Here is a 22,872-nt window from a genome sequence, read left to right as displayed (position 1 = left end):
ACTGCCGCGCATTTCTTTATAAGCCTTTCCTCTTGAACTTTCGCTAGAGTAGAAGGCAGCGCTCCCAATCGGCTTATATTCGAAACCATCTGGTCCGTTTCAGCAGATTTCACCCTCGCAGCAACAGCAGCACTGTGTGGTACTGTCTGGGTTGCCGTTTCCATCGCAGGTGCCGCATCACTTTGTCTGTCTTCTTCTCTATTTGCGCATCTCGATACCTCGTCGGCTATTTCAGCCCTTGCTGTGTCCTTCGCTGGGCGCTGGGGCGAACGACGCATTTTCGTGCTGTGTACGAACACAGCCAACTCAATCTGCATGCCCACTATTTCCTCATTCGTACCGTTTGTATTAAGTTGTCATGTCAATAGTCATGGTATACCCTCGGGGTTAAGGTCCCTTTCCCAGTTCCCTGAAGCGTGGACTACGCTTAGCTGATCCTGGAGCTCGCAACCGATTACCACTGGCTCAGGCAACACGATCTATTAATACCGGTTCAATACCCCAACATCCACCTCGACAGAGCTAGGCTCACATCACCCCATCGATTTTGGCAAGGAGTTGTCGACGGTTGTGGGGACTCCCGCACCTATCGGTCATTAGTAGTTTGCTGTTCACCTAGGACGCAGGTATTATGCTAGGGTGGCAGAACCAATTCCTCAAGCACCTTGAGGACACTACTCTCCGTATCGTAAGTGACCCGAGGATCGCTAACGTCCTCTGAATAGATAAACAATTGACGCTACATAATTGGTTACTACCTTGTCCGGGAACGCGATTTACGGTGGCATCTCTGGATGTAAAAGATGCACTTAGTACACTTAATACAAAAATTCCGGACAACGACTGGTGTTACCTACCACGGTGCAATTTTCGATAGCCATTTAACAGAAAAAAGCTTTGATTTGACACACATAATGGACACCAAGATTATGTTTTCTCCGCGAATGTCACACAGGGATAAGGTTGTGTTCTGTTTTCAGAAACTTCTGAGATGAGGTAGCATTTGTCGTCTCGGGAATATTGCCAGTTAAAATCTTGACAGAATAGGTGACGCCCATACTCAATGTGAAGTCAATCGTTCCTTTATCGCAGCCTAAGAACACCGGGCGAGATTTGCGGGTTAATAGCAAATGTATTGAGAACGCTCAGGAAAGAATCGGTGAACACATAGGCTGACCTTGTCTAAAGAGTGGCTAGGAAGGTTAAAATAAACTCACGCAGTTTGGTATGGACGATATTGAAAGCATAGATTCCAATTGGGTAACTCACCAAATTGTCCGAACTCCAGAAGAGTCCCCGAAGATCCAGCACGTATTTTTCTACTATTCTACTATGCATTCAAGATGCATAGGAATGCTATCAACTCGAGAATCACATCGATCCATACTAAACTGCAAAAGGCAAAAATAGGGAGAAGAACGCAATTACGAAGGTTTTACACAAAACCTTAAAAATAATATTTAAATGTACATACATATGTTGTTAAAAATTACAGACATTTGACGTGAATACAAATTGTATTATACTTAGTGCCATGTCGAACCCGCCTTTGCACATGATGTATTCTATGTAAATGTTAATTTCTTTCTGTGAGCAATATGACAACCAATGCTACAAATTAAAACTGAATTCACATTATTTCACCGTGCGCCATCCTACCTCCACGAACCTCTTAATCAAAACATTTGAACCTTTATTAACCCCTAGACATTGATTTAGGCAAAAACAAACATGTCTCGTACGAGCAACACCTCAATTGGATACACGACATCTCCTCCATGGGCTTGTTCGACTGTCATGTAATTCATAATGAATATATCAAAACGTTTTAAAGAGGAGGGTCCCAGATACAAACAAGGCAGTGGGATTTCAGGGTACTGGATTTCCTCCATGCGAACAGTCACATTACTGGATTGGACTGCAATTGACTGCACCCATCCAATCTAAGCCCTCTTGTTTTACAAGAAGGAAAAATATCTGGGCATAAATAAAAGCGGAAGGTGAAGATGATTTCCAACCCAAAGTGGAGTGGTTACCAATCCTTGTGTGTACAGTTCCCCAAATCTGACAGTATTTGAGGGTATGATGGCTTAATCCGGTTGCCTTTGGAAAATTTCATTATTTCCTTATATAAGTATCATAGCTTCACGTTGAGCGGATAAGGAACGAATTGCATCCTCCTAACTCATTGTAAATTTCTTACTGTTTTTAGAATTTTCTTGCAAGGAAGCTTTCAATCCTGCTCTTTTCATATACATAGCTATATAGTAGTTTAAATGTTCCGCTATCTTTGTAATTTTCAAAATAGATTGCTCCTGGGCTGTTGGCTTCTATAGATTTGTCTTGAAAAAGGACAAGACAATGTACACGCGAGCATGTGCAACGTCTTGCCTAATCACTAAATTATAGAGTATGGACCAATGTTAGTTACCACTGTCGCAACTAAATGACAAGCACTGAAAACTTAATAGCTGGTAAATGAACAAAGTGTGTGGTGCGAAGCTTGGAACAGTACAAGCTGAAGAGACAAGTGAACACATTCAGGCACATCAGATAAATCACAAAATGTAAATCTTATCGGCTTAGGAAGAGCATGGGAGTATGACGAGAAGTAGATGCCGGCAGTGGCCCAAGTGCGAAGAAGATGAGGAGGAACCTTATGCCTACAACAAATTCTCATAAATAATTCAAATCCCTTCTGTTTACATGACGCTGCTCCCATGTTTATGTACATCCGCCCTGTTGTCAGTTTCTGTTGTTGGGATCTTTTTTTTTGTTCCGTCTGTCTCTGCATCCTTTCTTTTGTTTTAGTCAATGTAAATCGCTTATTTTGGGATCTCGTGAAACTCTCAAGACAGCCGTTATATTTCGGGTCCTCTCAAAAAATCTTTTCTTAACGAAATCTCTCCATCTGCAAATCGCTGTCATCATCCTTCCGAGAGCAGGTACATTACACTGCGATTAAATGGAATCATGTCCTGAAGGTGATGCACTGAAAGTTTAATTTTAGGCCCCATTTCCTGTATGAATGTTTCATTTATTTTTAGGAATGGCAGACAGGATCAAAACACTTAAGTTTCCGAAACTGACGTAGCGGAAGGATAAAGGACATGAGCTTCCGGACAACGTATCCAAGGAGTGAACACTATATTGCGTTATATGGAGTGTAACATGAAGGATTGCCTTTTAGTTCCGCTGCCGCCTCTCATCAGAGGCGAATGAGAATAAAACGAGCACTGTATGGAGTTACTGCCGGATGATAACTCAGCAAATCGGTAAAGCGTAAAATTTTCATAAATGCCTGATGAACTTCGAAAAGGTTATAAGGTTCGCTGATAGTATATTATTTAGCGGAATGGGTTGAAGGTGAAGCAAAAGTCGTTTAAACTTGCAAAAAGAGGGTTTGTATTTGTTTGCATGGTTGCTGTTGTGCGGTATATGTATGTATGCATGCATGCAGTCGCTGTGGGCACAGCCCCAAAAGGCAGTAACTTTTGCATTGTGAATAGCCTTTTAAGTTATCACGATTATGCCAATTCAAAACAAATGGTCTCCACCCAAATGTATTCGAAAATCGATTTGAGCGTAATGGGCGCTATTCTAGTTGTTCTTTTAGCGAGGAAAATGAATTTATTTTGAGCGACGACATGGTAATCGAAGATGCCAGCGAAGAGGACAACTTTGTCCGCTGAGCAATTGGGTTAGGTAATTGTCAATTTCACCATGCCTTTGATTCAAGCAAGGCCACACATTTTTGATTAAATATGCGGTCCATCTACCCCTCGATTCTCTTTCCCAAAATTGCTGCCATGCGCAGAGAGTATGTGCTCTCTCTTCACAATCGACAGCTTCTTCATTTCTCCCGCCCGATCGGAACAGTTCGTCCTCTCACCATTACTGCTGACTCGCAAAATACCTTTTCTTTATATGGTGCATCCCCTTATGTAAGAGTCAGCGCGTACTTCGGAACCGTAAAGGAGGGCGGACTGAACCGCACTCATAAGCAAGGGACGAAACGATTTTCCAGTGTCACATCTTCGAGGGTCACAAGGAGCATCAGTCGCCGACAGTGGCGACTGTGCGCTTCAGCCAGTTTTACTGCTAGGACCACCTCCTCAACAGCATCAATTGCGGATCACCACGATATAAAACCATGTTGTATTGGTGAGCAGCACGTATTGTGTCAGTCAGTCTTGGCGATACGCTGACGGTGCCGCGGTGTTACCTTTGCCCTTGCTTATGCCTCCTACTTTGCAATGAAGAGTGAGCATTTTTCAGTACTTAGTCCTTCATCGATAACGTCAGTTCGGATGGGGTGGCCACGGAAAAGATCCTGCATGATTTCTTCCATCTTCCCATGGTGCTCTGTTTACGTCGTTGATTGGCTCCTGCCAGCAGCATGCCTTGTGTCGGTTGATTTTGTGGCGGAGTTGCTTTGTCCCTCACTTATACTCTGCGGGTCTAAACGTCACCTCATCTTAGCCTCTTGGGCGCTGAGCAATCCGCCGAAGTCTGAGGCAGTTCATTCGTAGGTTTGCAATTTCAGCCGTCCACCAGTATACGGGTAATTTCCCGGGACGCAATTTGCTTTTGGGAGCCGATGCATTACAAGCTGCGGTGATAAGGTTAATCGTTGAATGAATTAGCGGTTCAGTTGCAGTTCTGTTGTCTGCTTCGACAAATTTTGCAACGTTCTGACAGGCGTTTGTTGGACGGCTGAACAATGCAAGTCCGACTTTGACTTCGGAGGAAATGTACTGACGTTCACTGGCGGTGGAGTGTTCCAGTACCTTATATCGTTGGGCCGCTGACTCTAAGGAATCGCGGAGTGCTGCTGGTATTTAGGACAAGTCCATCTCCGCAATCTGTGTAGCTCGAAAATCTGATTAAGGCATACCCCCTTCAAGGGCTCTGCCATTAACGTCTCTTCCGACTAGAATTCTCCCTTCAGTGTTTCGATTCTCTTCCTCTTAGGGGGCGAGCCTATTCCGAAAAGCTTACATAGATTCATTCGGTGTGAGGTAAATACTGAAAAAGTCACTTCCGTACAACAAACCCAAAAGAAGCCGTGTCCTCGACCATGGGCCCACAGTTACAAGTTAACCATATCTCTCACCCCGATGGCAGCAATGTCAAATATATCGGCATACCACGATGGTGAGCTTCTATCTCGGTCCTGTTCGCTGAGAAGCTTCAAGTTAACTCTTCTCTCTTACACCATCTGCTCCATCACGCCGTCAGCTGTTGCACTCTTATGCATGTTTGCTTGCAGGATGTGGATCATAGTACTTGGCTTTTCACTCTTTGCGATTCTTCTTTGAAGACCTGGCAACACCCACAACTGGAAATATATCTTGTTTCTGTGGACTGCGGTCTTTGCAAAGGACTTAGCAGCGACTCACAAGTCATTACTTTGTGCTTCGTCACATTTGTAACTACTTCTGTTCTGCCCTTTGCGAGGCCTTTGCTATATGTTTTTAACCTTATTCTGCAAATAATCCTCCCAAACTTTATTTTCCAGCAATGGAGAAGTTGGCTCTCTGTCTTCTCAGAGACAGTGGCAGTAGCCGACGTAACTCCCGCCTTATGGTTGCTCACATCTGTGTAATCCCTTTTCATCGCCTCCTTCACCTCTTTCGTATTAATGAGACAAACCCCATCCTTTATTTCAAGGTTGTGCATAGGTTATAAATTGGAAACCACTGCTGTTGTGCCTAGAATGCTCTGGACTGTCTCGCAGAACACACCATTCTTATCGGTATTCGGCACAAGCTCGACAAATACACCCCGGGTTCGAGTCTGCCGTATAGATTTAATATGTGCCCCAGCGTCTTCTAGTTTGGTGTAGAACTTCTTGTAGAACTTCTCCCAAAGATCTTCCTTCGTTCGACTTTGACTTTTCTCTAATGGAACCATTGCTGTCGCTATTCAACTTTGGTTCTGGTTTCTGCAGATCCACGCTGCTTTCCCTTCGCCTCTTTTTGCCGATTATTTGTTCCCTCTCTGACGGGCTGAGGGCACTGCGTATTGGGTTGTACTGGCGATGAGCTTTTTTTCCTTTCTTTCTTCTCTTGGCTGTTTTCCAGGAGTTCCCATGGTGTGGAATAAGTTCCAGCAGTTCTCCCATCTCCATTATGCCATTTTTCACACCCATAGAGATGTCTCGCTGGACGATGGTACCAACCTTCGATTTCCGTAGAACGACTCCGCGCGTCTTGAGTAGCCTTTCGTCCTCTACCCTTGTCTTTCGGATGAGGCCTATCCTCTCCGTTGAGATGACTTGCATCACTGCGTAGTTGGGGAGTCACGCAGTTCGGAGTTTGCCATCTTTGCTCGTGGTCCCTTTTCCACACTCGAATCCGACAGCGTCTCTACACCTCAATCTGAGGCATTCCATAACGTTTAGGGATTTTGCAATTGTGAGAAATGATTGGTGGAATTATGAAGAGCGTGGTTCATTCCTTGTTTACGATGCTCCAATACATAGTCTGCATAATCACTATATCATAGCTGGCGATTTAAACGCCAGGCATACGTCGTGTCCGGATAGCTGAGTGGTTAGAACACAAGGCTGTCGTACGGAAGGTCGCGGTTCAAATCTCACTGGTGGCAGTGTGATTTATATCATGATTTGACGTCGGATACCTTTCCACTGTGTCGACAGCTGTGAATGAGTACCTGAATCAAATCAGGCTAATAATCTCGGGCAAGCGCAATATTGACCATGTTGCCTCCTACAGTGCACTGTAGTGTACCGTTATGGTCTTGAATTAAGTACCCTAACACGCTTAAAGGCCCTGACCTAACATAGATGGATACGTCAATGATTATTATTATTATGTATTCCGAGTTGTCACAATCTTATTATTATTATTATAATCCCGGTACCCCTTGAAGCTCAGCTTGTCATCGATCATTACCCCCAGGTATGTAATGGTTGACTTTGAAACGAGCTCGTGATTACCAACTCGGATTTTTACAGTATGATTTTTCCTACGATTGATGTGATGTGATGTGAAGTGCACTTTCACTATTTGAAGCCCTGCTTTGATGGCTTGAATGATTTCACTTCCATACATTTCCAAGTCCTGGAAGTGTTTCGCAACTACTACCATTGCCAGGTTGTCTGTGAAAGCAATCAATGTTGCCTCCTTTGGCAAGCAACCCCCGAGAACTCCATCATACATTATGTTCCACGGCAGAGGCCCAATATGGAGCCTTGGGAAACACTGACATAACATATTCCTTCACCCCATTGTCCGTCTAGTACCAAAGAAGTCTCTCCGAGAAGTAACTCTCGATTATCCGAGGGCCACCAGGGCCACACAGTGTAGCCAGGGTACCCTTAATCCAACGCCATTTGGCCAAATTAAAGGCATTCCTGATATCCAGCGTCACCACCGCGCAGTTTTTGCAAGCGGCCGTTTTTATTGCATCGACAATGAACTGTGGTCTGTGAAACCTAAACTGTCGTTCTGATAGCCAACCCGCTAGCTCAAGGAACGGAAGTAGTCTGTTGTATACCGCCTCTCCAAAATGTTCCCCATAGTGTCTAAAAGACACATAGGGCAACACCAAGAGGGTGCGCCAGGTGGTTGCTTCGGTAGCAAAACCATCTTCGGTCCTTTTCACTGGGCGAGAAACACTCCTTCAGCCATGCACGATTCAAATGTTCTTATGAACCATGCGGGACTGGCTTTAACAGCAGGACTTTCTTCGGAATCCCATCCAATCGTGAAACCTTATTATCCGCAATTCGTTCACAAATCTCTCGTAGTTCCTCCTCAATCACCCAGACATTGTGAAGTTCCGCCTGTTTCCTGTTGAGGGAAAACGATTGCATTTATTTTGAACGAAAGTGGACAGTTGGGGTGATTTTTGGGCATGAATCTTATTCATTACAACCTTGTATGCAACGCTCCACGGTTTCGTATTTGCCTCAAGACAGAACTGCTTCTGGCAATTCTTGTATAACCCTCTTAAGGCTACTTCGCGCGGCATTGCAGAATTGTATGCCTCAGTTACCCGCTGACTCAGCTGGCCCACTTTTTCCAGCGGGTCATGATCTCATTCTAAGGCCTTAGCTATCCCGGTTTTTCTTCTTTTGTTTTTCACCGGACCGACGCCTTTTTCTCATGTTTCTGTTGGTGTAGTGTTTACACACCCACCAGATCATCACTCTTCCCAACGAGGCACTAAGGTAAGTCAGATCGACGATTGAGCTTAGCCCTCTGCCTAGGAAGGTGGGCACGCATCCAATGTTGGATAGTACGTTGTTCAGCTCCGCGAAGATTTCAAGCAGGATTTTGCCCGTGGTGTTCGCACTCGAATTCCCCAGTCTAAGTCTTACGCGCTTAAATCACCGGGAATGATTTTGGGGCTGTGGTCTCTTGCGTCCAACACCAAGCCGTCTCCTAATATTGCGATAATGTTGTCCTAGGAGCATACCCGCCGTAGAAATGGACGCCGTTGACTTTTGCCCTTACAAAACCGACTCCCGGGAATTCCATTGTTTCTGAAATGGGTTGCCGTCCGCATGCCCATATCGCCGCGTTTCCAGATGGGTTTTCTTCACCCACATTACATTAACGTAATTTCAGTAAGGTTCACACATTTCTATCTGAAAAAAAAAACGGACCTTTGCCTGACTGTAAACTGACCTCACAACAAAGGACTGTATGTCGGGGTAATGCCGGTGGAATAAGCATGCATCTGGCATAGCATTACTCAATTTGCAGCCCTTGAATATACATACTCAAAGTACTACTATGTTAGCCGGCTAATTTCATTAGATCTATGGGACTACGAGCGCAAAACATTGAAAGTTATTGGGAAAACTGAATCCAGTTTTCACAATGCCTTCTGATGTTCGGATCACCATACATCTGTTTGGTAGAAGATGGAAAGTTACCCTAAAATGTAGAGAATATACTAAGGAAGGTCGTCAACATTGGTGGCTCAAAAACAGAATAGAGAGCGGGAGTCTACCTCCCAAACAATTTTTCAGACTGAAATGTATGCGATAATAATGGCAGCAATCTGAGTGATTGACGAACAATCAGGTATCTGGTCCCTGTGGTGTAGAGGGAAGCTAAATCTCGGATACCTTAGCAGAAGAGGGTTCAATTTTGCCCATGTCCGCACCGTAACCAAGAATCAAAGTGTCAATAACATTAACTAATGCTTTCAACAACTGGAAACGAACTTCGAATAATGGCTAGATACCGAAAACTTTTCCTGTTAGAAACAAACATACCAAAAAGTGCATCCTGTCGAAAAGCAGGAAGTTTGGCAGAAGTATTGTTGGTAATCTGACTGGGCACAATTTACTAGCTGGATTTCTGCTCAGAATAGGGATTCTCCAAAATTATGAGCACCCTTCAATGAGAGGGTGGGATTTTCTATGTGAGTGCCCCGCTTGTAGACGCATCACGCATAGGAGTTTTTGTTCTGATGCGCTCCAGCTGCAGCAGGCTATATCACATCCTGCGCTACATGAACGAATCTGTCATATTCCGTTCGACGGGGGAATCGAGTACAATTTACCAGTAAGTTCCGAATGCTAAAGGGCTCAACCTCCCCCTACCTCATACACACAAATTCTCCCGTTATCCTGTCTATCTTTGACGAAACAATGATCAACAGCTTCAGAGCCCGTGTGGACTGCACCAATAAGTGATGACAGTCCGCTAAGGGAAAATCGGGGCCCAGGGTGAAAGTTGTGCGAGGAAATCCTGGGCCGAGTGCAGTGCCCCCTCTTCTTATTCGTAACAAAATACTAACAATCGCCCAGGGTGCAACTAAACTTTAAGCATAAAGGACTAATAGAAAATAAAATTTACTTGCTTTAAGGGTAAAAATTTGAATGTTCGTTGACAGTTCGCTGTAAATATTACCCTGAATCGACTCTTAATGGCAATCATTTCTACAAAGCTCACTCTTTTCAATGAAGAGAGGGAACACTTCCTCACATACATGGCAAGATGAGCTGCAAACTGCGTAGAAAAATAATGTTACGAAAATCGAAAATGATGTGTGCTTTTATTTTTTATTACAAACGTTCAATTTTATTTCCACTCGTATGGTAAACACACATACACACACTCGAAATAGTACCAGAAGGAGGGAGTCTCCTCCTCCATGACCTGAAAGCCAATTTAAAGCGATTTTTATGCTTCGGTGCTGTGCCAACAGTCGCTGACTGACTGCTATTCTACGATCCTTGCGACAACAATTCATCAGCAGGTTCATCCCCCACATTGGATTGAATGAAATGTGCGTTGTCGGAATGTTAATATAAACGAGACACACAGGAAGCGTGTGAAGGAGGTAGTACAATAGAGTCACACATGTGTGAAAAATGAAGGATTCTCTCGCATTTTATGAAATATTAAACGTCTTCAGTTTTCCCGAGATTAGCTTGTAATTGTTGCAATTGACTTTCCCTTCCTTTTCACCCCACTCGAGTCTTTATGAACTGGATTGTGCCAAGTGGATTGTGTAATTGGCTTTTTTATTAAAATGGAAGATAAACGAAATTGTTACTGGGGGGATTTAATGAAAGATATTTTGACATTTCTTGGGTGGTTTGTGTATTTTCTGAAATTGGAGTTTGGGTTGCGTAGCTTCTAGGGTAGTCCCGGAAAGAAAAATCGAAGAGTAATTTAAATAAAAAAAATTTATGAAATTCGGAGCTTCTACTTAAATGTTAAAATCTTACTTCACTAATTGAAAATCTCTTCGTTTTACTAAATTGACCGATAGCAGCGGCATTTAATAAAGATACGAGATAGAAAAGAATAATATTTGAAAATAGGGAAATAGGCCACAATTTGAGATCTAAATGACGTAGTAATTATGTATATATATTTAAGGGTGAATAAATACGTGCATATACAAGAGTATTGTATTGATGTTCGTGGAAATTGTTGTCACAATACATGTTTTTCAAATAATATGGTTCCTTTCATAGATGCATGCGAACATCTGGTCAGCAAAGATTATTTACAAAATTTCCCATAACATTTGAATTTAAAATTACAACCGGCAAGTACTTCATCTCAATCCCCACAAGGACCTGCATGCCTGTCATACAGAAGCTCATTGTGCCGGCGATCACATTGTAGATATCCAAAATGTCTGATACTCCGGGAAATTATATGCAAATCATGAAATCTTTCGAAAGAAGTGGAAGGCCTTTTTCTCCCAACTAGTTAAGAATGGAGTAGTAACGGAAAATAAAATCGTTGGACCAAAACGAAAGCGAACGTAAAAAAGTCCCTGGAATCCGTCTGTGCCCGAAAAAGACTTCTACCCCGCTTGGAAGTATGGGACCCAATGTTTTCACAATCCTTGCATGTTTTCCCATATGGTACATTCCCAAACCCCTGGAGCTACTATGAATTCGGTCCCCGAAAGGAAGCTGAGCACGTCTGGTTTCTTCCATGAAATTCACAAGGGTACGAACGAGCAGTCGTTTGATGCATGACTTTTCCGTAAAAACTCGGGTAGACGCCACTTTCGTATTCCCATTTTCACATATGCACAGGGCATGCTGGGTAGCTTACATTATGCTGAAGACCGGGGGATTTCATTAGAATAGAAAAACAATGTGTGAATTTTAACGAAGACAAAAGTACGCTCGACGAAAATGCTGCAAACAGCAGAAGCACGACTGCAAGGAGAAAGGGTTTTAGGACATGACTAATTCGACAGTTCGAGGACAAATGAGAAGTCATCGAACCGAACGGCCAATAATCATAAAATCGAATGGTCCATTAGACTCAGGAAAAATTGTTCCGTGCCAAGTTTGAAATGTTTATTAGTGCATTTGGTTTATGTGCCCTTGTGCAATAGCCCTAGCCCTCCTAGTCAGAACTGTGGAACGGCAAACTTTTATGAGGCGTTTCCTTGTCATTTGTAATAGAGTCACAGACAGTTAGTTGCATTCAACGACTTTTATAATATCGTTCATTCGTCGACAACTTTCCGAACTTGGAAAAAATTAAATAAATTACTTACGTTTACGGCCGATTTTCGCTTGTGAGCAAGTTTCGCATTGAATAGCTGATGTCCGGAAAATAAATTAGTTTTAAAAAATTCATTTATTTCTAGAGAGTCATTATGAGGTCATATTTGCCACAGAGGAATTCTCAATCGATATCTTGAAGTAAATAATGACAATTTGGTTGTATTTATATGCAATAGTCCAGAGAAAAGAAATTGTAAAAAGTAAGGAATTAAGTTAAATTTTCAAAGCAAAAAGTTGAGTTAGTAAGAAATAATTTTAGTATTTTGTTAGGAATGTCTAGCTCCATCAAGCAAAGCACTGCCACCCTGGTTAAATGAAGATCGTCGAATCTTAAGACGCTGATCAGCGACTACAAATACTGTCAGCCAGAACAGGATCAAGTCGTCCATCAAGACATCTAGCAAGCAATGCTGGTTGGACTACTGTCAGAACATTGAAACCACCAATGGGTCTGCAAGACTCTGGCTAATATTCTGGCCAAGAACGGTAGAAGCCCATCCTGGACGGAATATTCTGTTCAAGCCCTAAAGCGGGTAATTTATATGCACTTCACCGCAAGTGATGCAGACTGTTAAGCAGAACCTTGCTCGGAGCGTATGCTACACCAGCCATGCAATATTATCAAATGAATAATTACCGAGGGTAAAATCTGCGCTATAAGGAACTTCTCTACATGTAAATCTCCTGGTCCAAACAGGATAATGATAGCCATGCTCCAATAACGGCAAAAAAGAGTTGCTCCTTGACGAATAAAGAAGAATATATCTCAAAATAACCTTCTTAATGATAAACCTCTTAGTGAACTCTAAAGTTAGTTTCTTGTAAATCAATTGCATGATTATATGAATACCCATGCACTTCCAGTCGATAACTGAGACATGGACTAAAAGAAGGTTCTCGGAAAATTGTGGAGTCAGTTGAAATGCATTACCAGAAGCCAACAGCGATGGCCGGTAGGTGTGGTTGAGGTGCTATGTCCCACATAGAGATAGCTTTTTTTTAGCTTTTTGCCAACTCCTAAAGTTCTTGGTTTTTAAGATTTTGTGTAAAAAAGAAGCCAAATATCTGAAAAATAATATGGTCAATGCACATAGTATCTATGCCTCAAAATTCTCCCCGTACCGATACCTGTTTAATTAAAATTAATATTAGTATATTACCATATTCACTACAAGTACATTTCTTAGAAATTGACTGGGAACCCTCCTTAAGTTTATCCTGGAATAATTTGGCTTTCCAGTAATAAAGGCTACTATAGAACACGATATTAACAAGTTTGCTGAAAATCGCGCAATTACTAACAAAGTTATAAAAGTTCAAATTTATCGCATTCGCGCAAATTTATTGCATTCCACGCCCTTGTATGTCAGTACAAGTCAGTGCATAAACATTACGAGATAGGTACAAATGAGAAAAATATCTTAAATATATTTATATAAGCAATACACAAAACCTTTCATACCGGAAGCGTTTAGCCTCCCGTTTCCCGACGGCAGTAATAATTTGCACTATTACTACCATTGTCGGAGTATGCGCTGGGGCCTTATCGTGTTGAAATGTACTACTGTACAATATACAAGATTGTCTAATTTTAGGTTCAGTATCAGCCTTCTGTCTGATAAGCTGCCATTGACGAAATTTCTGAGTCCCCACATGTCGACGTTTTTGACTTTAGAAAAAACAGCTTCATTCGCTGCGACATCAAATTTCATCCCTACTACCTTATCCACGTGCACTTTCTCTGCGATTGCCCAGTTCTGGCTCGAGTCAGGCTGCGGACACTGGGTAAACCATTCTTTGGGGACCTCAGTGAGATTTCTAGCTGCAGGGTCGGAGAGCTGCTTTCCTTCGTGAATGCTACGGGCTGGCTCTGAAGATCCGAGCCAGCTGGACTCTGCTTCCCTGTTCCTATAACAACAGTCACGGTCTTAGGAGTTTGTGGCATCAAAACGGCGCACCAAAGCGCTAATTGGGCTCCTCGGAGCGGCCACTGATACCTACCTACCCTACCTTATCCACACCGAAAAATACCCCACGAAGGTTTTGAAAAGGTAAAACCATTTGAACAAGTTTAGTGCTTGATATGCCAGAAGTTTGGGCACAAGCGTGTGAAGTGCACAAAAAGCCATCTACGCGGGAAATGCATGATACCCGCAAGTAAGAAGCCACGCTGTTGCATCTGCGGCCAAACTGGCCACCCTGCGAATTATTTCGGGTGCCTTGAAAGACTTCGGCAATCTCAAGTTGAAGTTAAACATCTTACTTTCCGTGGCGAATCAAATTAAAGCACACTTCTGGGAGGATATGTCCGGATAGTGAGTGGTTAGAGCACAAGACTATCGTACGGAAGGTCGCGGTTCAAATCTCACTGGTGGCAGTGGGATTTGTATCGTGATTTGACGTCGGATACCAGTCGACTCAGCTGTGAATGAGTAGCTGAGTCTAATCAGGTTAATAATCTCGGGCGAGCGCAATGCTGACCACATTGCCTCCTACAGAATACTGTAGTGTACCGTTTCGGTCTTGAATGAAGTGCTCTAACACACTTCACGGCCCTGATCCAACGATTATTATTATTATTCTGGGGGATAAGCATTCAACAGGAATGAGGAAACCGTACTGAAATGGATCCACGACCTCTTCACGCCAACTGACATTGAGATGGTCTTAACAAATTCTCTCACACGACTTTCTAGAATATTTTCAAATTCACTCACACGACTTTCAAGAATATTTCCAAATTCTCTCACACGACTTTCTAGAATATTTCCTGCTGTCAGAAGAAAGAAGATAAAGCTTCCAGGTGATCTCCTCCCTACCAGGCGTGTGCAATCACAATGCAGCGGAACTTGAACTGTCCTCCACCTTTGCACGACAAACGAAAGTAAGACAATTGTCAGATCTTTCACCCAAACGAACTCGTCAGATTTAACACCAAGGCTGAACTTGGATTATACGAACTCTAATATTAGAAGCCCGGCTAGATGGTGAATTCCACCCTTAAATTTCCCTAGATTTTGTATAGACCCATCATTTTTAAGGTTTTGTGTGAAACAAAACCTTATTAGAATCGAGACGGTGTCTGTCTGTCCGTCTGTCTGTCTGTCTGTCTGTCTGTCTGTCTGTCTGTCGGTCTGTCTGTCTGTCTGTCTGTCTGTCTGTCTGTCACACCCGATTTATTCGGAAACGGCTAGACTGATTGTTACGAGAATTGGTGAGAGTATGTAATCTAGTGATCTCTTTACATGCAGTAAGTGGCGCCATCTTGTGTTAAGTTTAAGGGGGCTCCCCATACATGTGAATGGAGGGTGCAAATTTTTTTTTTACAGAATGTAGCCATGTAGGGTATCAAATGAAAGGTCCCAATTAGTACTTTTCGAATCTGGTTCAATATTTGATATTAGATGAAACATAGGGGAGTGAGGGTTCAAAATATGACCCACAAAAAGTGTAACAGGTCTCGTTCTCAGAACCTATCCAACCGAAAAATCTGAAAAAAATCACATTGGTGCATCTCTACGAAATCTAGGCCTCAAAATATATCCGGTTCCGATATCTGCAGAAATAAAGTTAATAATAGTATATTTCCACATTTTAGAAATTTACCCGGCACCCCCCCTTATGTTCATCCAAGAAGTACAAAATTTGGCATGCGTGTAATGAAGAACATAATGCACAGTTTGGTCAAGTTTGAAGAAAATCCAACAGTTATTAACAAAGTTATAGGGGGTGAAACTTTACAATTTTTTGTGAATTTCGTGCACTCTACAACCTGCATGACGTCATCATCACATATCAATTCGTCAATACCACAAAGAAATGAGTTCTTATGAATTGGGTCGCAGAGAATTATTTTGTTTTAGTTTTTTAGTTATTTGTCAGCCAGACATGTGTGTATGTAGATATATAATAGATGCGTGCTAATGAACTTTGCGGGTAGTGCCTAATTCAAATAGATATAAGAAGTAAATCGGAAATATGGGTACGATCAATTTATATACGTGCATATATGTGTACAGTATTCGGTAATAGGCAGTTTGTTTGTTTAGGGTGAGCGTGATTTCTATGGCTGTAATATGTACGTATGTCTCGTAGTTTGGAACAATATGAAGGATTATGTTGGATTTGTAGCTATATACGGACAGAAAAATGTGCGTTGAAGTTTCTCACATAAGATGAACACAAAACCTTTATACCCGAAGCGCGAGCTTCCGGTATTTCGACTTGTTTAAGATCTTTCGGGCGGATAGATTCTGAGAACGAGACCTGCTTCACTTTTTGGAGCACATATTTTGAGCCCTTAATCCCCTGTTTCACCCAGTATTAAAAAGTAGATCATTTTGAAAAAGTACTAATCGAGCCCCTTCATTTGATGCCCTACATGACCATATTCTGTGAAAAAAATGACAACCCCTTTCCCGCATGTATGATGTGCCAACTCAAGCTCGACACAAAATGGCGCAACTTGCTGCATGTGAAGGGATTCACAAAGCACACCACTTGAGCAAATTTGATAACAATCGGTTCAGCCGTTTTCTAGTAAATTGGGTTGGACAGACAGACTGACAGACAGACATTCAATCGATTTTAATAAGATTTTGTTTTACTCAAAATCTTAAAAAGAAATGTTAAGATCATGTTAAAAACACGCAAGTAAAGCAAAATACAGAGAAGGTCGGCTTCTAGCTAATCATAAACTTAAGATAAATCATGTCTAGGTGTAAGTCACTATGAGAAAATGAAACTTAAACCCGGCGCACACCACGGTCTGTAAAAATATATTTGCAAAAAGAAAATGTCCTTTTATTGGACTGGCCTGACATGAATTTTCGAAAGCGTTTAGGAGTTGATGACGAGGGATGTGGCTAATGTTGTTACAAACAAAGCATGGTTTTTTTAGAAAAAAACATTCAAGTGTGGAATCATCATCTGCAAATGCAGTAGAGACGGTAAAATCTTCAATCAACAGCATTCCGCAAAAAAAATGAGGCTCTTACAGCAGCAAAACCAGATTCAACAAAATATTGAAACCTACTTAAGTAAATTAGATTTTACATTTTAATTAAATTTATTGTGGAAAGTCATTTTTGATAGCATTAAATCACGGAGTTAGTACATGAAGTTCATAGTGCGGCTAATGACCAGGGATTTTAGTAGAGCAATTTCGCACCCAGAGTTTCCAACATAGAAAACTACAAAAGGGTTCGCATCTAAAGCTTCCCATTTTCCGGGTCAAATTCAATTACCAAATATATCTCTTATTATATAAGTATTTGTTTGAATGTTGGCGAGGGTAGAGCACAACGAAACAGTCGGGATTCTTACAGAAAGCACTGGCGACCCCAAATAAAGCCAGCAATAGCGCCCTTCCCACTAGTTGTGTGATAGACTCCACGAGGTAAAGTGCGGTTTTTTGTGATGAAACTAACATTTTTATTCAAACCGAACTTACATTTAAAAGGTAAGAGTAGTTATTTTTTTAATTGCCTTTTATAACATTCCATTGTCCATATATTTTAGGATTTTGCCCGACTTCGACTTTTTTACCTTTTCACGCGGGAGTGAAATAAATCAAAATGGGTCCAATGAGGTTCCCTGAAACAGAGCCGTACGGACACACCGAAACCTTTCATGGTGCCTCCCAAGTGTTTTATTAAACCTCATGTATTTTTCAGGGTACAGTAAGCATTGATTGATGATTCGAAATTGACAGAGCAAGCAAGGGACTCTTTGTTAAACATCACATGAAGACAGCTGTGGAAATGGTGTAGGGCGGATGCAGTGTGCTGCTATTCTAAAGAATATGAGTAATACCACGTTATCTAGATATGTGAAGAAAAAGTAAGAACGTACCGAGGAGAGTGTGAGATATGCGCTTAATTACTCAATTAGTATAGTTTTCACAGTAGAGAAAGAGGAGAAACTGTAAAACTTCCTAATTATATGCTCTAAAGTATACTATAGCCTACCAGTGGAAGATTACCGACGACTTGCATATGAAATGACAATGATGAATAAAATACCATGTCCTCTATCATGGGGAAAGAAGAATGTAGCAGGCATTGACTGATTCTTTTTTTTTTTTTTTTTTTTTTTTTTTTTTTATGGATGGAGGTGGAAATCTTAGAAAGACGCTGCTGCGCCAGGTTGCAGCAGTGTGTGGGATTCACACCCACTAAAACCACCCCCACTCTTCCGCCCCTCCCCGCGGGACCACCGTGAAGTATTACTTCGCGGGGGAGGCTCTGGTTCGCTATACCAGTTCGTCCATGTTACGTCTCCGTCGCGCCGCCTTCCGAGCTCGATCCAACTCCAGGAGTTTTGTCTGCACCACGGCTACTGCCTCATTTACCGCCATCCAGTTTTCCTCCGACTTCAACATCTCTTCCACCAGGTTGCAGGGCTCGATGTCCGCCCCTAAGATTCTGTTCAACCTCCTTTTCTGCTGCAGAAATCTGGGACAATAGAACATAACGTGCTCCGGGTCCTCGAGTGTAGCACCGCATTCAGGACAGTTGGGAGACTCGTCCAACTCGAAGCGATGCAAGTACTTCCTATAGCTACCGTGTCCCGTAAGGAACTAATTCAATTCTCCGTGCTTTCGGTTGACCCATTTCTCGATGCACGGGATCAATGCATGGGTCCACCTGCCCTTGTCGGAGTTATCCCATCGTTGTTGCCACTTGCCACACAACTCTCTCCTGATGGCTTTTCGGAAATCCGCATTCACCTCTGCTGGATTTGCCTTCCGTTTTTCGTAGAGCCAGTGTGCCTCGCTCGCTAGAAGATCTATAGGGATCATTCCTGCGATAACACACACTGCCTCCGTCGACGCCGACCTAAATGCGCTGCACACCCTTAGCGCAATTGGCCGGTATGCCGAACATATCTTCCTCCGGTTGACAGCGTGGTTCAACGCTCCCGCCCAGACAGGGGCCGCGTATAGCAGGATCGACCTCACCACTCCCGCGATGAGTAGCCTGCGACTATACTTCGGCCCTCCCACGTTAGGCATCATCCTTGCAAGGGATGAGCTGGCATTTGCTGCCTTTTCTCGCGCATAATCCAAGTGTCCCTTGAAACTCAGCTTGGCATCGATCATCACCCCCAGGTATTTGACAACCGATTTTGAGACGACCTCACGATTACCAACCCGGATAGTAACCGTGTTGTTCTTCCTACGGTTGGTAATGAGGACCGCCTCCGTCTTTTCGTCCGCCAGGTCCAGCTTGACCATTCGTAACCATGACTTGATGGTATGAATGGCTTCATTTGCATAAAGCTCCACGTCCTCGGGATGCTTTACAATTGCAACTACCGCCAAGTCGTCCGCAAAACCAATCAGCGTTGTCTCCTCCGGCACGCGAAGGCCAAGCACTCCGTCGTACATTATGTTCCACAGCAGCGGTCCCAATACAGAACCTTGAGGCACACCTGCTGTCACAATGTACTCCTTCGGCCCGTCGTCCGTCTCGTACCAGAGAAGTCTATCCGAAAAGTAACTTTCGATGAGCCGAGCCAAGTAGCTAGGAACACCCAGTTTGGCCAAAACGCCCTTAATCCAGCCCCAGTTGGCTGAGTTAAAAGCATTTTTGACGTCCAGCGTCACCAGAGCACAGCATTTGCCCATGGCCATCGCATTTCGAGCCAATTCCACGACCTTTGCTACTGCATCGACCGTAGAACGGGCTCGCCGAAACCCATATTGCCGCTCTGAAAGACCACCCGCAAGCTCGATGAACGGGAGCAGCCTGTTGTATATTACCCTCTCCAACATCTTCCCCATGGTGTCTAAGAGACAAATAGGGCGATATGAAGAGGGCACGCCGGGTGGTTTTCGAGGCTTCGGTAGCAAGACCAGTTTCTGCCTCTTCCACTGGGCGGGAAACACTCCTTCCGCTATGCACGATTCGAATGTGCTTGCGAACCACCTTGGTCTGGCCTTGACCGCCACCTTCAGAGCCCTGTTCGGAATTCCGTCCAATCCCGGAGCCTTGCTGTCCCCAATACGTCTGCAGATTTCCCAAAGTTCCTCCTCGGTAATATCAGGGATCGAGAAGACGTCCTGCTGAGCTGCCAGTTGGGGTTCTCTTTCGTCCTGCTCCTGCTGCGGGAAAAGAGTTGCAATTATTTGCAACAAGAGCCGTGGGCATGTCACCTGAGGTGATTTTCGCCCGCGGATCTTCTTCATTACAACTTGGTAGGCTGTACCTCACGGATTCGTATTAGCCTCCATGCAGAGCTTCTGGTAGCATTCCCGCTTGCTTCTCCGAATGGCCTTCTTAAGGTTGCTTCGCATATCCCTGTATTCCTCCTCACGCTCCTGGTGCTCTGGCCTTCCTCTTGTCCTGTGGGAAAGTCTCCTCGCTCGGAGACAAGAGGATCTCAGGGCAGCGATCTCCGTGTTCCACCAGTAGTTTGGCCTCTTGCCGTGGTGCAAACGTCGTCGTGGCATCGAAGCGTCGCATGCTTCGGTTACACGCTGAGACAGCTGTGTGACCCTTTCCACTGCTGTTCCATCCGGATCATGGGCTCCCTCCAATGCGGCCAGGAATGTCTCCTCGTCGAAAGCTCCGATAGACCAGCCAACCGCCTTAGCCTTTCCACCTCCAGAGCGTCGTTGACTGCTTCCCCGGTTCCCAATGTGGAGGAAGATGGCCTGGTGGTCACTGTGGGTGTAGTGCTCACTCACTTGCCAAGCCATCCCCCTCACCAGTGAAGTGCTAACAAATGTCAGGTCAACGATCGAACCCGACCCTCTTCCTCGAAAGGTGGGCACGCATCCAACGTTGGCCAGCACGATGTCCAGCTCCGCAAATGACTCCAACAGAATTTGACCTCTGGTGTTCGTCGATCGGCTTCCCCACTCCAGGGCCCACGCGTTGAAATCGCCCGCAATGATTTTAGGGCTGCGGTCTCTAGCATCCAACACCAGACTGTCTAACATCTCCTCATATTGTGCTAAGGTTGCACTAGGAGGAGCGTAGCAGCTGTAAATATGGACACCGTTGACCTTCGTCCTTATAAAACCGGCTGCCGGGGGGGCCATGACTTCCTGAATGGCCTGTCTTCCGCACGCCCAGATTGCCGCGTTACCAGACGCATCCACCGCCCAAGTCGCACCGCCGTAGTTTCTGTACGGCTCGCAAATAACCGCGACATCGACATTCGACTCTCGAATGGTTTGCGAGAGCAGGTCCTGAGCTGCCTCACAGTGATTGAGATTGATTTGTATCAATCTCATTTGCCTGTGCGGTTCAGCTCCCTCCTATATACCGGACATCTGCTGCTTCCCGCAATATGCCGGCCGTCCACGCCCTCTTTCCCACTACATAACATACACCGTGGATCTCGGGTGCAATCTTTGATGAGATGGCCCTCTTCCCCACACTTCCTGCAACTCCTCGACCTATCATGCTGGCTAGTGCATGCCGCCGCAAAATGGCCAAAATCGGCATAGGACATATTTCCCTTCTTGGAAATAATTATTATTTCCGGGCGGAGCTTCTTTTTGTCCCTTTGCCATTGACTGATTCTATAATTTTTTGAAATAGTACCTTAAACTATCCCAGAGAAGCCCCGAGGCTTGCAGCTTGTCTCGCGCTACTTCTTTCACCAAGGAATGTAGATCTGTTTTTCAATAATTTGGAAATATTGTACAAAAAGCATCCAGAATTTGGTGATGGGGAAGGGGTGTTCAATTGAGATGAAACGGCCACATCAATTGTTCAAAAACCCCAACGAATAGTGTCTATAAAAAGACGTCAAACAAGTGTGCAAAACCGCAAGTGGGGAAAAAGGTAATAACGTCACGATCGTATCTATAATTTCGACATCTGGCCTCACTATTACTCCAGCCATGATTTTTCCATGTGTCCATTTTAAGGAGCATGCGACTCAAGGAGCATTTCCAGGCACACTTTCACCCTTACCGGTTGCATTCATTCTTCCTGATCTAGAGTTCTGAAGACAATCCTACTCAATTCATTTTTGACAACGTAGAAATTCACTTGTCCCTAAAAGCAACCACTGGGTGTTGCTGCTTTTAGGCCTTTCAAGTCTTATTGTAATTCTGCTTTTGATTCTTGGATGATGCATGCCTTGTGGAAACAGAATCAATTTATAATGCAGCATCCCTCCTGAACGCAATTCCTCAGAAATGCATGACACTTTCCAATATAATTTCAGGATTAAAAAAATCAGATTGACATGTTTTACTAGATTTCTTATGTGATTATGTGAATGATGAACTTGCTGGCACTGCAGATGATGAACCACCCAAGACACATGGTTATACTGTGGCCAAGGATTCGCCCAATGGTGCATGCCCCAAGAAGAGAAAGAGCAGTTTCCAATCATGTAGAAATCAGTGCACTAGATACAAGTCAAGTTCTTTGCAAAACGAGGAAATCTATGAGCGATACCATTGGTTGCGGATGAAATCAGTTGGTTGTGGTGCGCAGTTCACTTAATCCGTATAGAAAAGGGTGATTCACCCCGGAAAGTTTATAAAGCCAATATCTATGGTAGAAAAAGAAGACAAGGCAGCCTCTGCGTCACATGGAGCGATAGCGTGAAACTGGATGCCAAACAGCTTTTAGGGATATCGAATTGGTGGGCCTCGGAGCGAATTCGGGATACCTAGACTTCCTTATTAAGGCAGGCCCAGATCGAATACCGGTTGTTCAACATACTGTTGAGAAATCCGCCTGTGGCTCGAGATACTCAAAGACAAAAAGGTTTAATTTTATTCCAGACATATTTAAGCAATTTGAACATGCGCTAAATCTAAAATGATTGCATGTTTGCGCCTGAGTAGAACCTGATTAATTTATTTTTTA

This window comes from Hermetia illucens, chromosome 5 (assembly GCF_905115235.1).
Source record: "Hermetia illucens chromosome 5, iHerIll2.2.curated.20191125, whole genome shotgun sequence".
NCBI lineage: Eukaryota > Metazoa > Arthropoda > Insecta > Diptera > Stratiomyidae > Hermetia > Hermetia illucens.
This window is presented reverse-complemented; position numbering follows the sequence as displayed.